Source organism: Heteronotia binoei, chromosome 11 (genome assembly GCF_032191835.1).
Source record: "Heteronotia binoei isolate CCM8104 ecotype False Entrance Well chromosome 11, APGP_CSIRO_Hbin_v1, whole genome shotgun sequence".
In the NCBI taxonomy this organism is placed as follows: domain Eukaryota; kingdom Metazoa; phylum Chordata; class Lepidosauria; order Squamata; family Gekkonidae; genus Heteronotia; species Heteronotia binoei.
In genome coordinates, this window is record NC_083233.1 from 47443377 (window position 1) to 47457750 (window position 14374).

Here is a 14374-nt window from a genome sequence, read left to right on the forward strand (position 1 = left end):
TTCCGCAGTGTGATTCCCTCCAGCCCCACCTATGCCTGGGATTTGAGGGCAGAAAGGACTTTGCAAGGTTTTGTGGCTAGGTCCTGTTCCTCCTATGTTAAAACACTGAGCAGTGAACATGTTGGTCTGATTCCCGGATGTTGCCACTGCCTGCTATGCTCTTTCAAGCTTGCCACTGTAAGCATAAAAACTAGAAGTCTGGCTGTGGAGAAATGAAAATGGCAATTGTCTCAAGACACTGAACTCTACCCACAGTGTTTGTTTCTGTGGGTGGGGGTTAAACAAAAGGTTGGTACTCATACATAAGGTTGCGCTGATTTCTATCAATTCTCCCTTCAGTACTTGGGACCCCACCACCACCATGAGCTACAGTGTTCAGTACTGGTACCACCATCACAAAAATGTTTAAAAATCCCCATCTAACCACATTCCAAATCCCTTTGTAGTGTGGAGCACTCAGACCCACATGGGATGCCAGCAGACCTACTATAGAGACATAACACAGAGCACAGTGGCAGAATAAAAAAATGAGGATTTAGGATTGACATTTGTTGCTGGCAATAAGCCACTGCTACCGCACTGCCCTCAGCCAAGTGGACAGTCTGTCCTGCTCCCCTAATCTTCTGTGGAACACAGAGAGTAAAGAGGGGAAAGCTTCAGCCTTCCAACCATTTTTTGACAGTGAAACGAAAGTACTCCCCAAGCCCTAATTTGGAAGAATTCCCAGCCTCCTCGAAGCCCTGCTGGTGCAACCAGACACAAGCCTCTTCCTCCAAATGCCAGAGAATTGGAGGCCGCCCAGTCGATTGCTCCGGCAGAGCTGCTGCTGCTGCTAGGATTTGTTGCTTGACGTCAATAGAGTGCCGGGTCTCTTTAATCAGGTTGTACTTGTTGTGCTAACTTTGTTATTGATGCAAATGCTCCCCCCACCCAATGGTTCTAGTAGGAGCTGGAAAGGAGTCCATTCCAGGCGGGTTGAAAGGAATAGTTTTATCTGTTGAGCCTGAAGAACTAGAAGTCTTTGCCAAGGGAGGGAAACATTCTTCCTCCTTCCCCAGTAGGACTTTGCTCATTGCTTTTCCTCTTAGCAGGACTTTAGCAAGACAAGCAGAACCATTCAACAGGTATAGTTTCCCTCATGATTGTAAATCCTAGCAAAGCTTCATCAGCAGAATTTCTTTGTCATGGTCTTTAATTTAAAAGATGTATTCCAGCTCTTCAGGAGCTGCTTGACTTGGTTCTTAGATTAGTTGCAGCCTTGACTGGAGGGAAACAAGGTTGGGCTTTGCTGGGCCCTTCTAGCCTGCTGCCTCAACAGGACTGTAGCTCTCCCTTTTGCATGGGTAGCTGCATAGATAAAATGTATACTGTTCAGATAAAGTGTTTACTGTAGCCTAGGTTAGGAAAGGTCTACATGATTAACAAAGTAATGGAAGCAGTAAAAGCAGTGGAAGGCTAGTCCAAATGAGGAAAATAAAAGGGAGCACAGGCAGTGGCAAATACAGTGCAAGTTGGTGATCAGACAGCAAAAAGGGACTGTGAGGAACATGTTGCAAAAAGAAAAAAAAACACCCTGTTCAAATGCATTAGTGGCAGAAAACCAGCCAGGGAGGCAGTGGGGCCCTTGGATGACCAAGAGGTAAAACAATCACTGACAGGGCTTTTTTTGAGCAGGAACACACAGGAACGCATTTCTAGATGGCTTGGCATCAGGGTGTGTGGCCTAGTATGCTCGCCCACTAGGTGAACTAGGTGGTTGCCTGGCTGACCTGGAGAAGCTCCCCATGAGGACGCCCAGCATACCGGTCCGAGGTCTGTGTGTATTTTGAAGAGACCTCTGGAGGAAATTTCTCCTTCTTTCTGGAAAGAAGGAGGAAGAAACTTCCTCCAGAGGTCTCTTCAAAACACATGCAGACCTCGGACCGGTATGGTTGGGCCTCCTTGCTGCAAGCGGGCGGGGGGGGGGGGGGGGGAGAGGAGGCGGGGAGCCTTTGGGCCAGCAGGCGTGGGGTGTCTGCTGCCTACTCGTGAGTAGCGCCTGCCACCTACTCGCAACTAGGTGGCAGGCGCGGGGAAACGGGTGGCTGCAGCTGTGCTGCCTAGGGCATGGGAAGGGCTCGGGCTGGGCCTGCTAGTATGCAAATGAGTTCCTATTGGGCTTTTTCTACAAAAAAGCCCTGTGTGAAACAACAGTGTGATCAGGGGGTATGGCTTAATATGCAAATGAGTTCCTGCTGGGGTTTTTCTACAAAAAAAGCCCCACTAAAGGATGATAGGAAATGGCAGAGAAGTGGAATGCATGTTTTGCCTCTGTCTTCACTGTGGAAGATGGAATGTGCTTGCCCACTCCAGAACCGCTGAATTAGGAGAGGTGTTGAAAGGCCTTAGTCAGATTGAGGTGATGAGAAAGGAGGTCCAATGACTGATGGATAAACTAAAAACTGACAAATCACCAAGCTCAGATGGCATACATCCAAGAGTTCCAAAAGAACTCAAATGACAAAAATATGCAGTCTATCATTATAATCTGCCTCCATTCCTGAGGCCTGGAAGGTAGATAATGCAACCCTATAATTAAAAAAGGGTTTCAAAGGAGATCTGGGAAATTACACTGATATTGGGTAAGTTGATGTGTTCCATTATTAAAGATAGAATTAGGCGGCACATTGATGAACAAAAGCTGCTGAGGAAGAATCGGCATGGATTCTGTAAGGGAAGATTTTGTCTCATTAATCTGTTAGAGTTCTTTGAGGGGGTGAATAAACATGTGGACGGGTGACCCAGTAGATGTTGTTTACCTAGACTCCCAGAAAGCTTTTCATAAAGTTCCTCATCAAAGGCTCCTAAGTAAACTCAGCAGTCATGGGATAAGCGGACAAGTTCTCTTGTGGATTAAAAACTGGTTAATTAACAGGAAACAGAAAGCGAGTATAAATGGGCAGTTTTCACTGTGGAGGGCGGTAAGCAGTGGGGTACTGTAGGGCTCAGTACTGGATCCTGTACTTTATAACTTGTTCATTAATTATTTGGAGTTGGGAGTAAGCAATGAAGTGGCTAAGTTTGCAGATGACACTAAGTCAGGGGTGACTAACAGTAGCTCTCCAGGTGTTTTTTGCCTACAACTCCCATCAGCCCCAGCCATTGGCCATGGGAGTTGTAGGCAAAAAACATCTGGAGAGCTACCGTTGGCCACCCCTGCACTAAGTTGTTCAAGGTGGTGAGAACCAGGGAGGATTGTGAGGCACTCCAGAGGGATCTGTTGAGGCTGGGTGAGGAGTGGCAATGTGGCAATGGGGTTCAAAGTGGGCAAGTGCAAAATAATTTATATTGTAGCCAAAAACCTTACTATAAATACACATTGATGGGGTCTGAATTGGAGGAGACTGACTGGAGCTTGGAGTCATGGTAGATAACTTCAGGCCTCAGATTCAGCAGGAGCTCACAGGAGTGCAGCTCCTAAACCTTTCTGAGGGTTCCTCCTTCTCCTCCCCACCTACCTTGTCCATTGAACAGCAGGTGCAGCTGCATAACAATCCATGGATTAGAAGAGCGGGCAGCCAGCCAGCCACCAGGGGCTTTGCCACACCTCCAGCAGCCCTCATTAACCCTTGGAGAAGCCTATGCCACCCTTTCTCCACTTCTTATGTGATTTTGGGCGGTGGGTGGTTTGCTGGCTTTTTGGCTGGGGGTGGCAGCCCAGGAGAGCCCCAGGCGAGCGAGGTCTGCTTGGGCTGGCTGGATCTCTTGCTCGCCCAGGACTCTCCTTTCTTGCATTGGGTTGCTTTTGGCTGGGGGTGGCAGCATATGCTAATGAGTTATGCTAATGAGCTCTGCCACCTATTTTTCTACAAAACAACCCCTGGATAATAACTTACTGAAAATGTCAACCAATGTACAGCAGCAGTTAAAAAAGGCAAATACTATGCTGGGGCTTATTAGGAAGGGGACTGAAAAACAAATCAGCCAGTATCATAATGCCCCTGTATAAATCTGTGGTGCAGCCTCATTTGGAAGACTATGTACAGTTCTGGTCACTGCACCTCAAAAATATAGCCCTGGAAAAGATGCAGAAAAGGGCAACTAAAATGATAAAGGGGACAGAACACTTTCCCTATGAAGAAAGGTTAAAGAGGTTAGGGAACTTTAGCTTGGAGAAACAATGACTGAGTGTGACATGATAGAAGTTTACAAAATCATGCATGGGATAGAGAAGGGAGAGAAAGAAGTACTTTCCCTCCCTTTCTCACAATACAAAAACTTGTGGGCACTCAATGAAATTAATGAGCAGTAGGTTTAGAACAGATAGAAGAAAGTACTTCTTCACCCAAAGAGTAATTAACATGTGGAATTCACTGCCACAGGAAGTGGTAGTGGCTACAAGTATAGACAGCTTCAAGAGGGGATTAGATAAACATATGGAGCAGAGGTCCCTCAGTGGCTATTAGCTATAAGGTATAGATGGAACACTATGTTTGGGGCGGTGATGCACTGTATTCTTGGTGCTTGGGGGGGGGGCAACAATGGGAGGGCTTCTGGAGTTCTGGCCTAAATAGTGCATCTCCCGATGGCACCCATTTCTGGCCATTGTGTGACATAGAGTGCTGAATCAGACCACTGGCCTGATTCAACGTGCCTTGGTTTCTCTTATGTTTTTATGCTCACAGTGATCATTTGATTGGCACACCAGGCAGCTTCTGGGATTCTAGGGTCTACCACAGCAGGAGTCTGCCTTAAAATCTTGGAGCTGGCACTAGTTGCAACTTTTAGGTGAGAAGCCCTCTTGAGAAAAATGGGGATAACTAGGGTTGACCCAAGGCATACTAATACTGAAGGCAAAAAGAAGTCATTAACTAAGATAGAACACAAGTCACTTGACATGTTTTATGCACCAGCCTCATTGCACTGATGAATAAGAACAGTTTGGGGGAAGCCGGATCTACTTGTGTTGGGTAAATTGATGCTACCCTGGAACAGATGCCCACCACACTCATGCCTGGTGCCATTTTTAGAGCATGTACTCAGCTGCTCCTGCAAGATTCAGGGAGCTTAGGGAATGAGAAATATTCTGGACAAGCAGGGCTTTTCTTGTAGAAAAGGCCCAGCGGCAACACATTTGCGTATTAGGCCACACCCCCTGATGTTACCATTGTTTCATACAGGGCTTTTTTGTAGAAAAGGCCCAGCATGAACTTATTTGCATACTAGGCCACACCCCCTGATACCAAGCCAGCCGGAAAACGAGTCTCATTTTGATCAGATTTTGATCAGATTTTGATCAGATTTTGATCAGATTTTGTCTCATTTTGATCAGATTTTGAGTGATTCCAAATGTACATCCCTCCTGTGCATTCTATTTTTACATCATACCCATTCAGAAAAGACCAGATTAAAAAATCAGTAATGAGGTAACACTACCCTCCTTCAGTGTTCAACATGTAACAGGCTCAGCTAAAATGGCTTTCATAGAATCATAGAGTTGGAAGGGACCTCTAGGGTCATCTAGTCCAACCCCCTGCACAATGCAGGGAGCTCACAAACACTTCCCCCTAAATTCACAGGATTTGCTTGGGAGACATCTGCAAGACATTCAAAATAAATTTGATTTTGAATTGGATGCATCTAGAATGGGCATGTCTTCCGATACACCTCTTCCTCCTCCCCTGTTTTGTCGGGAGCTTTAATGTTAATTTTTTTCCTTGTGAGAAAAGCATCCTTTACTTGTAAGGGATCAGGAAAGATTCTGGATTTAGAAGCATTCCTTTTAAATGGAAATTTGCAGTTAATTGCTGCTGGAGGCAACAAAGCATGTGCACGTGTGCGTGTGCGCATACGCACACATGTGTAAGCCTTCAGTTCATCCAGGAAGAGCCTGCTGTCAATTGTGCTTCCTTCCTTTCCTCACAGGTGCTTCCAAATGTGACAAAATTCCAACACAGAAAGCACTTGGGTGTAAGTAACAGCACAACCCACATGAAGATAAATTGCCATGGGATGACAGGACACATGCACATTTTGTGTGCCAAAATGGAAACGGTGCATGCAGGGTAAATGGCCCAAGGTGACCTCCAAAGGGAAAAGGTAAACAGTTCCCAGGAAGAAAAGTCTCTTATTTTCAGGAATCACTTGTTTTGTTTTCAAAGGACCTCCATTCCACAAAACAAACATCCCCATCTCCTGATTAACCCTCGATGTTTAAATTTGCCATCACCACTCTGTAAAGGAATCAGAAGCCTGAGATGACTGTGTCTAACTCAGTATAGGAACCAAGAAAAGGAGGGCAGCTTCCTTTGGGGGGAATTGTTGCAACACACCCTTTGGACTTTGCGTAGGGTTGCCAGGTCTGGGTTGGAAAATAACTGCAGACTTTGGGGGTGGATCTGGGAGAGGGTGGGGTTTGAGAAGGGGAGGGACCTCGACATGGTACAATGCCATAGGGCCCACCCTTCAAAGCAGCCATTTTCTCCAGGGGAGCTGATCTCTGCCAGCTGGAGATCACTTGTAAGAGAGGGAGATCTCCAAATTCACCTGGAGGCTGGCAATCCTAACAAGAAATCAGCTGCAATTGTTTGTGACTGTGTACTTTCTTCTCTTCTCTGCACCCCACAGCTCTCCCCTCCCCCTGCCAACAACTGCAAGCCAAGGCCTTGACTCAGCCTTCATTAGCTGTAGGAAAAGTAGCTTCATAATTGCAAGGCAATGTCTGGAATTTTTATTGGTTTTGTGGCTTGGAAGTGGGACTAGAAGCTTCTGTGGTGCAGATGTTTTACTGGCTATCTCTTTTTGGTGTGGTTGATGTAATTCTTTGGCATCATTTCTACCATCACAGAGATATTCCACCCCCCCTAGAGTTGTAAATCCCTCGTTAGGGGCCCAAGTCCCTGATCTGGAGGCCCTCCATCTGCTTCAGGGTTATCAGAAACCAGGTAGGGGGCAGGGTTTGAATGTCTGCTGGGCATTCTGTTATACCCTATGGAGACTAGTCTCCATACAATATAATGGAGAATCAATCTGTGGGGTTCTGCCCCCCCCCCCCTTTTAGGTAGATGCACCAGATTTCCAGCATGGCATCTGGTGCCTCTCCTTAAAGAAAAAACAATCCTCCAAGTTTCAAAAAGATTCCTGAGTCAGACCTGGCAACCCTATTTTCCCCCTCTGGATCCATTCCCCCTGGAGAAAATGGACTTTGATGAGTGGATTCTATGGTATTATACCTTGCCCTTCCCATACTCAGCCCTTCTCAGGCTCCACACCCTCCAGGAATTTCCTGACCTGGAGATGGCAGCCCTGCCAGTGCTACAGAATCCAGGAAATGCCTGAGAAGAAACAGGATGAGAGACTGATGTCAGTGTCACTCCAGAGTGCAGTTGCTGTGCTGGGAGGGAATTACAATTTCCCATGAGCAGTTGTCCTAAGGCAAAACAAGGGGAGACTCCCTTAACCCACAAATGAACCATTCCCTTGCCATGACTGCACTGTGGTGTACAGACACTTACTGGGGCTTGAATCAGTACTTTACCTCAGAAACTGACATTTGCTATGCAAAAGCTGCGGCACTTCCTGTAACTCCGGCGCAGATAGTGGGAAATCCGACAGACGCTGCGCAGAGAACAGGAACGTGACCACGGGGTAAGCTGTGTGCGAAATCGGTTACAGTTCTGGGTCCATAGATTCAAAACACCACTGCCCTTAGGCATGTTGGAACTCTTTATAAACAGTTTCCCTTCAGAGGGTCACCCTGGAGTGACAGTGGTGACCACAGCCTCTCATCCTGATTCCCTTCAGGCACTTCCTGGATTCTACAGCAGTGAGGATTGACAACTCCAGGTCAGGAAATTCCTGAAGAGGGTGGAGCCTGGGAATGACAGGGTTTGGGGAGGCCAGGGTATAATGCCACATTGTCTGGAGACCAATTGCAATTTCAGGAGATCTCCAGGTCCAGACCTGACCTGGAGATTGGCAACACTAGGCAGCAGGTCTGGAGAAAACTTATTTCAGCTTATGGCCTCCTCAGTTTTTTGAGCCAACTGCCCAATAAGGATACTAGTGACGGGTGTCATTCCTATTCCTCCATCACTCCTTCCTCACTTATCTTGCTGACCTGGCCATCCCATCAGTCTTGAACCCAGAGCTCTGCTGGCAGGGTTAAAGACTGACTTCCAGGGAACTGCATTCACCTACATTTCCTATTTTGCAAAGCAACTTTTCCCCAGAACTGATTGCTGCTACTCTCAGAGCACAATGACAGCCACATTGGATCATGTCCCTTGCCAAGTTTCTGTTTCTCAAGAGGTGCTTGTGTTAGAGACCATTCCAAGGTAAACTGCAACAGCTGCTTTGTGTCAAAGAAACTGGCTACATCAGGGTGAGCCAGAGTTCAGCTGTCGCCGGTGATTCATTTTCCTATCAGTGATTCACTTTCCTATCATAAAGAATTTCCAGACAACAAACACAAAAGTTGGGAACAATTGTTTGGATTCGCTGTGACTTGAGTTTGTGCTGGTGAATTGTGGCTCAGACTGGGATCATCTAACATCCACCTTCTCTAAAACACACTTCCTCCAAATTGGAGCTCTCTGCCCAGGCTCCTTTGAGAGGTTTGTGGAGATGCAGACAAATAAAAGCCAGAGATGCCTCTGTTTATCTGAAGGCTGCAATAGAAGCCCTCCTCCATTTAAATCAACATCTGCGGCTTCAGCTGGGCCTCCTCTGGGTCATCCAATGCAACCCAGACAGCAAGCTAGTAATTGCAGATCAAGGGGGTGGTAGGTTTATTTGCTGTGTGGGAATGGGCAGTTTGACTTCTCTTTGCAATTAGGGTGGGGATACTCCCACTGGCTATAAAATAATTCAGAACTGGGAACAAAACACCTCACCCTATTCCTTAGCAATCTGATTGGTCTTGATGGGATGGGTTCTCTGGAGCTCCATGTTCACAGCCAAGTGGCATTGGTAGCCCGGGTACAGGCCCAGCAGTGAGACTGAATACAGCCTGCCTGCATACCAACAGTGAAGAGAAAGCCAGCTTTTGTTTTTGAACCACTTACTACAGTTTCAAAGAGAAAAATGAGATGGGAATAAGATACAGAACATTTCAATTAGCAAATAAACAACAGTTTTGCCCAACTGACAGAATAATTTTGTTAGAAGGGGTAGTGTGGGGAGTTCCGTGACCTAAGAACATAAGAACAACCCTTCTGGATTAGACCAATACTCCAGCATTCTGTCTCATACAGTGGCCAACCAGTTCCTCTTAGGCTTGCCAGCCCCCAGGTCTGGGTGGGGGATCCCCTGGTTTTGCAAGCTCCTCCCCACCGCAAGCCAGCTGGCTGCAGGGAGAAGCCCTGCCCCAACAGCCATGATGTGCCTTTTGATCTTTAGAAGCTTGCAAACTGCTTGTGTTTTAGAATGTGTGTGTGCCTTAAATCTCAGTGAGACTAAAGCTATGGGGTGGTGGTGGTGGAGAGCAGGCAGAACCAGGTGGCTCTTTCCAGTGAGTGTATGAGAGAGAGAAAGAGCACCATCCCTCTGTTTGTTTTGTATCTGCTTCAGAAGTAGTATTGCATAATGGGTAGTTAAAAGTTAACTAGAATCTGATTATGAGATGGAGGAAAACTATCCCCTAGACCTCTCTCTCCTTACATATGTTAATTTTTCTGTGTTAGTCTGAAGAAGTTGGTTGGAATACAACAGATTAAGAACATAAGAGAAGCCATGTTAGATCAGGCCAATGGCCCATCCAGTCCAACACTCTGTGTCACACAGTGGCAAACACACACACACTGTGGCTAATAGCCACTGATGGACCTCTGCTCCATATTTTTATCTAAACCCCTCTAGAAGGTGGCTATGCTTGTGGCCGCCACCACCTCCTGTGGCAGTGAATTCCACATGTTAATCACCCTTTGGGTGAAGAAGTACTTCCTTTTATCCGTTTTAACCTGTCTGCTCAGCAATTTCATCGAATGCCCACGAGTTCTTGTATTGTGAGAAAGGGAGAAAAGTACCTCTTTTTTTACTTTCTCCATCCCATGCATTATCTTGTAAATCTCTATCATGTCACCCCGCAGTCGATGTTTCTCCAAGCTAAAGAGTCCCAAGCGTTTCAACCTTTTTTCATTGGGAAAGTGTTCCAGCCCTTTAATCATTCTAGTTGCCCTTTTCTGGACTTTCTCCAATGCTATAATATCCTTTTTTGAGGTGCGGCGACCAGAACTGCACACAGTACTCCAAATGAGACCGCACCATCGATTTATACAGGGGCATTATGATACTGGCTGATTTGTTTTCAATTCCCTTCCTAATAATTCCCAGCATGGCGTTGGCCTGATTTGTATTGCTGATTGTTACATTCAGCAACTCCTATGAGTAAAGCAATCTATACCATGGCCCTGGAGAGATCACAAAAGTGTGGGTATGCAAACTGTTTATTTTGGCTGCTTTGTGAGTGTGTATGTGTTCACTTTCATTTAGTGGAAGTGCAGCTGTTGGGGGAAAACAGAAAAGAGGAAGAGGAAATAAAGTCTGTATTTAGGGGAACTGCACTGCTGTGTTTTAATCAATTTATTTATTTATAGGAAATGGGAAATTACCCAGGCACCACCCCCAAAGTCCCCAGATTTTTCCTGAGTTGGACCTGGCAACCTTAGTTCCTCTGGATGGCCAACAACAGAGCATAGAGGCCAAGGCCTCCTGGCTCTGATAGTCAGAGGATTAGTCCCTTTGGATGTGGAAGTTCCCCTCAGTCATCATAGCTAGTAGCCACTAATAGACCCATCCTCCATGAATCTATCCAATCTCCTTTTAAAGCTGCTTATTCCTGTGGCCATCACTACTTCTTCTGGTAGTGAATTCCACATTTTAATTACTCTCTGTGTGAAGTAGTATTGCCTTTTGTCCATTCTGAACCTACTATCCATCAGCTTCATTGGATGCTGGAACTCATTGGAGTTCCAATATTTTGGGAGAAAAATTTCTCTTTGTCAATTCTAAAAAGATAAAGGTAGTCCCCCTGTGCAAGCACCAGTCATTGGGAGAGGGAGAAAAATGTATCTTTGTCAACTCTCTCTAAAAAGGTAAAGGTAGTCCCCTGTGCAAGCACCAAACGTTTTTATGGCAGACTTTTTATGGGGTGGTTTGGCATCGCCTTCCCCAGTTGTCTACACTCCCCACCCCCAGCGAGCTGGGAACTCATTTTACCAACCTCGGAAGGATGGAAGGCTGAGCCAACCTTGAGCTGGCTACCTGAACCCAGCTTCCACCAGGATTGAACTCAGGTCGTGACCAGAGAGTTCAGACTGCAGTACTGCAGCTTTACCACTCTGCGCCACAGAGCTGCTCTCAACTCTCTCTACCCTGTGCATAATGTTATAAATTTCATCCCCCCCCCCCGGTTGTCTTTTTTCTAAACTGAAAAATCCCAGACTCTTCAGCCTTTTTTCATAACAAAGGTGCTCTAACACGCTAATAATCTTGGCTGCCCTCCTTTATACTTTTTCCAGTTCTGCAATGTCCTTTCTGAAATGTGGTGACCAGAACTGTACACACTATTTGAAATAAGGCTGCATCATAGATCTATACAGGAGCATTACAATATTGGCTGTTTTGTTCTCAATTCTAATAATCCCTAACCCAGAGTTTGCCTTTTTCACTGCTGCAGCACACTGGCTTGACACATTCACTGAGCTATCCACAACCCCAAGATCTTTTCCCCTCTCAGTCTCAGCAAGTTCAGATCCCATTAACCTATTCTTGAAGTTGGGACTGCTCATCTTAATGTGCATCATTTTATACTTAAAACACTGAACTTCATTTGCCTCATCGTTGTTTAGCTCACCTAGTTTGTGGAAATTTTCTTGGCACTCTTCACAGTCAGCCTTAGTTTTTACCATCCTAAATAATTCTGTGTCATCTGCAAACTTGGTTGCAAATGTGATTTCAAGAGTTTTGCCTTCATTTCATTGAACTGATTATTTTCCTCTCTGTCACTGGTTGAGCCGCTATGATGTTAAGGGAATGCTCGCATACATTCAAAGAATCAAACAGTCAGCAGTAGCACTGATTATGTCGAAGGCATTCTGACTAAACTATGAGTCCGATAGTTCAAAGTTATATGCCACAAATGCGTTAGCTCTTGTCATTTGAAAATAAAATATTTAGGCTATTTTTGTACATGTATATACAGAATTCAGATGATTTACTGATGGCTGGATTCACAGTTGATGTGGGAATGAAAGGGCTTGTGATAGGGTTGCCAAGTTCAATTCAAGAAATATCTGGGGACTTTGGGGGTGGAGCCAGGAGACATGGGGGGTGGAGCCAGGAGAAAGGTTGTGACAAGCATAATTGAACACCAAAAGGAGTTCTGGCCATCACATTTAGAGGGGCTGCACACCTTTTAAATGCCTTCCCTCCATTGGAAATAATGAAGGATAGGAACACCTTCTTTGGGGGCTCATAGAATAGGACCCCTTGGTCCACTCTTTTTGAAACTTGGAGGGTCTTTTGAGGAGAAGCATTGGATGCTATGCTGCAAATTTGGTGCCTCTACCTCAAAACACAGCCCCCCCAGAACCCCAGATACCCTCAGATCAACTCTCCATTATTCCCTATAGGAATCAGTCTCCATAGGGAATAGTAGAGTAACCAGCAGACATCCCCCCCACCGCTTTCTGATGACCCTGAAGCAAGGGCCTCCAAACTGGGGGATCCCCTGCCCCCACCTGGGGATTGGCAACCTTATCTTGTGATGGCTAACATGGGGAAGAATGGCTAGGACAGAGTTGGGGTAGTGTAGGGGTTAGAGTGTTGGTCTAAGATCTGGAAGGAATGGCTTCAGATCCCAACACTATCATGAAACTTTCTGGGTAATCTGGACCCAGTCACACTATCTCAGCCTAACCTACTTCAGGGTTGTTATGAGGGGAAAATGGAGAAAGGAGAACCACATATGCCACTCTGAGCTTCTTGGAAGAGGGGTGGGATGAAAATGAACCAAGTAGATAGAAGGGTCTGATGAGCTGGCTACCTCCCACTTCCTGTTTGGTCAACCAAACTATCCTAGACAGGCCTACAAGAATGAACTGAATGCAGGTATTATGTTTAGGCATCAGGGGTTCAGGGTACCTCTGGATTCTTACTAGTCAGACTTAGAGTAATCACCAAAAGCAGAAGTCAAAGCAAATTTGGAAGATGCAACTTCGGCAAAAATGTAGGGCTCTTGAGCAATCAAAAGAATTTGGATGAGGTTTGTGAAATGTCTCAGACAGTTTCATGCTTTTACATATCTCTAACAGCAGCTGAATTTCAAATGAAGGGGATCTTGCACAAATGTAGGGGATCTTGCACAGTTGAAAACTGTACTGTTTTGAGAATATGTGATTTTGCTTTTAAAAATCAGCAACAGATAGCAGGAATCTCCCACATCTCTAGTTAAAACATCATAGTCAACGCAATGCCATGTCTTTCCTTCCCCTCTTACCAATACCTGCCCTGGGCTACAAGGGACCATAGGCCAAGAAACCCCTTAAAGCTCTGCAAAACTTCCTTGTTGTGTTCCTCCTGTAGGGCTGGGCTTTTTGCCAGTCTTTGGACAGGGAAATGGAATAGCACAAAGGTGCTGGAAAGATATAAAGCAGAGCTAAATTTATACCCTAAATACTGAAATGGAAACTGCTCCATTGGAGACTATCTGCTCCCTGGAGTGAGGCAGGCGAAACCTATTGCAGAAATGCCACCCCAGAAGTTGGAATCTTCTTGTGCAGACTTCACAATTATAGGCCCATAAGGCTGTGATTTTGGGACATGTACAGAACAGCATATGCCTGTTTTTAAGAAGTTATTTTAAGGCCCCTGGTCATTATGTAGACTAGGTGTTGCCCCTTTTTGTGTCTTAAAAAAATGGAAGGACAGGCATCCAGATGGTGCAAAATCTAGAACAGATGGAAAATAGAATATTTGTCAGGGTTCCTGCTTGCTGTTTGTTTATGGTGCTTAATTTCCAAAAGAAATTTGGAAATTTTCTCTGGGCTAAATTTTACTTTGTAGAGCCATATGTGGGTGGGTAGGCTAACTGGGCAGAGCTTAAAGTCCAGACCCAAAGCGTCTGGAAGAGATTTTGTTTATTTAAACCACTGGAGGTGTCACTTGGATTGACTTGCATGCTTTTCTCCTTAGAGGTACAGCAGGACTAAAACAATGTCCTCATGCCACGGCACAGCCATACAGAGAATGCAGGCTACATTGATCAGGTGCACTGCCTGCCATCCCCCACCCCCAAAGGATGCCTGGTGCAAAAGTCTGGGGTATGTTTGGGCAGGGGGCTCTTCATCCCATATCCTATTTGCAGCTGCTTCCCAAAGTCTCATAAAAGCCAGAT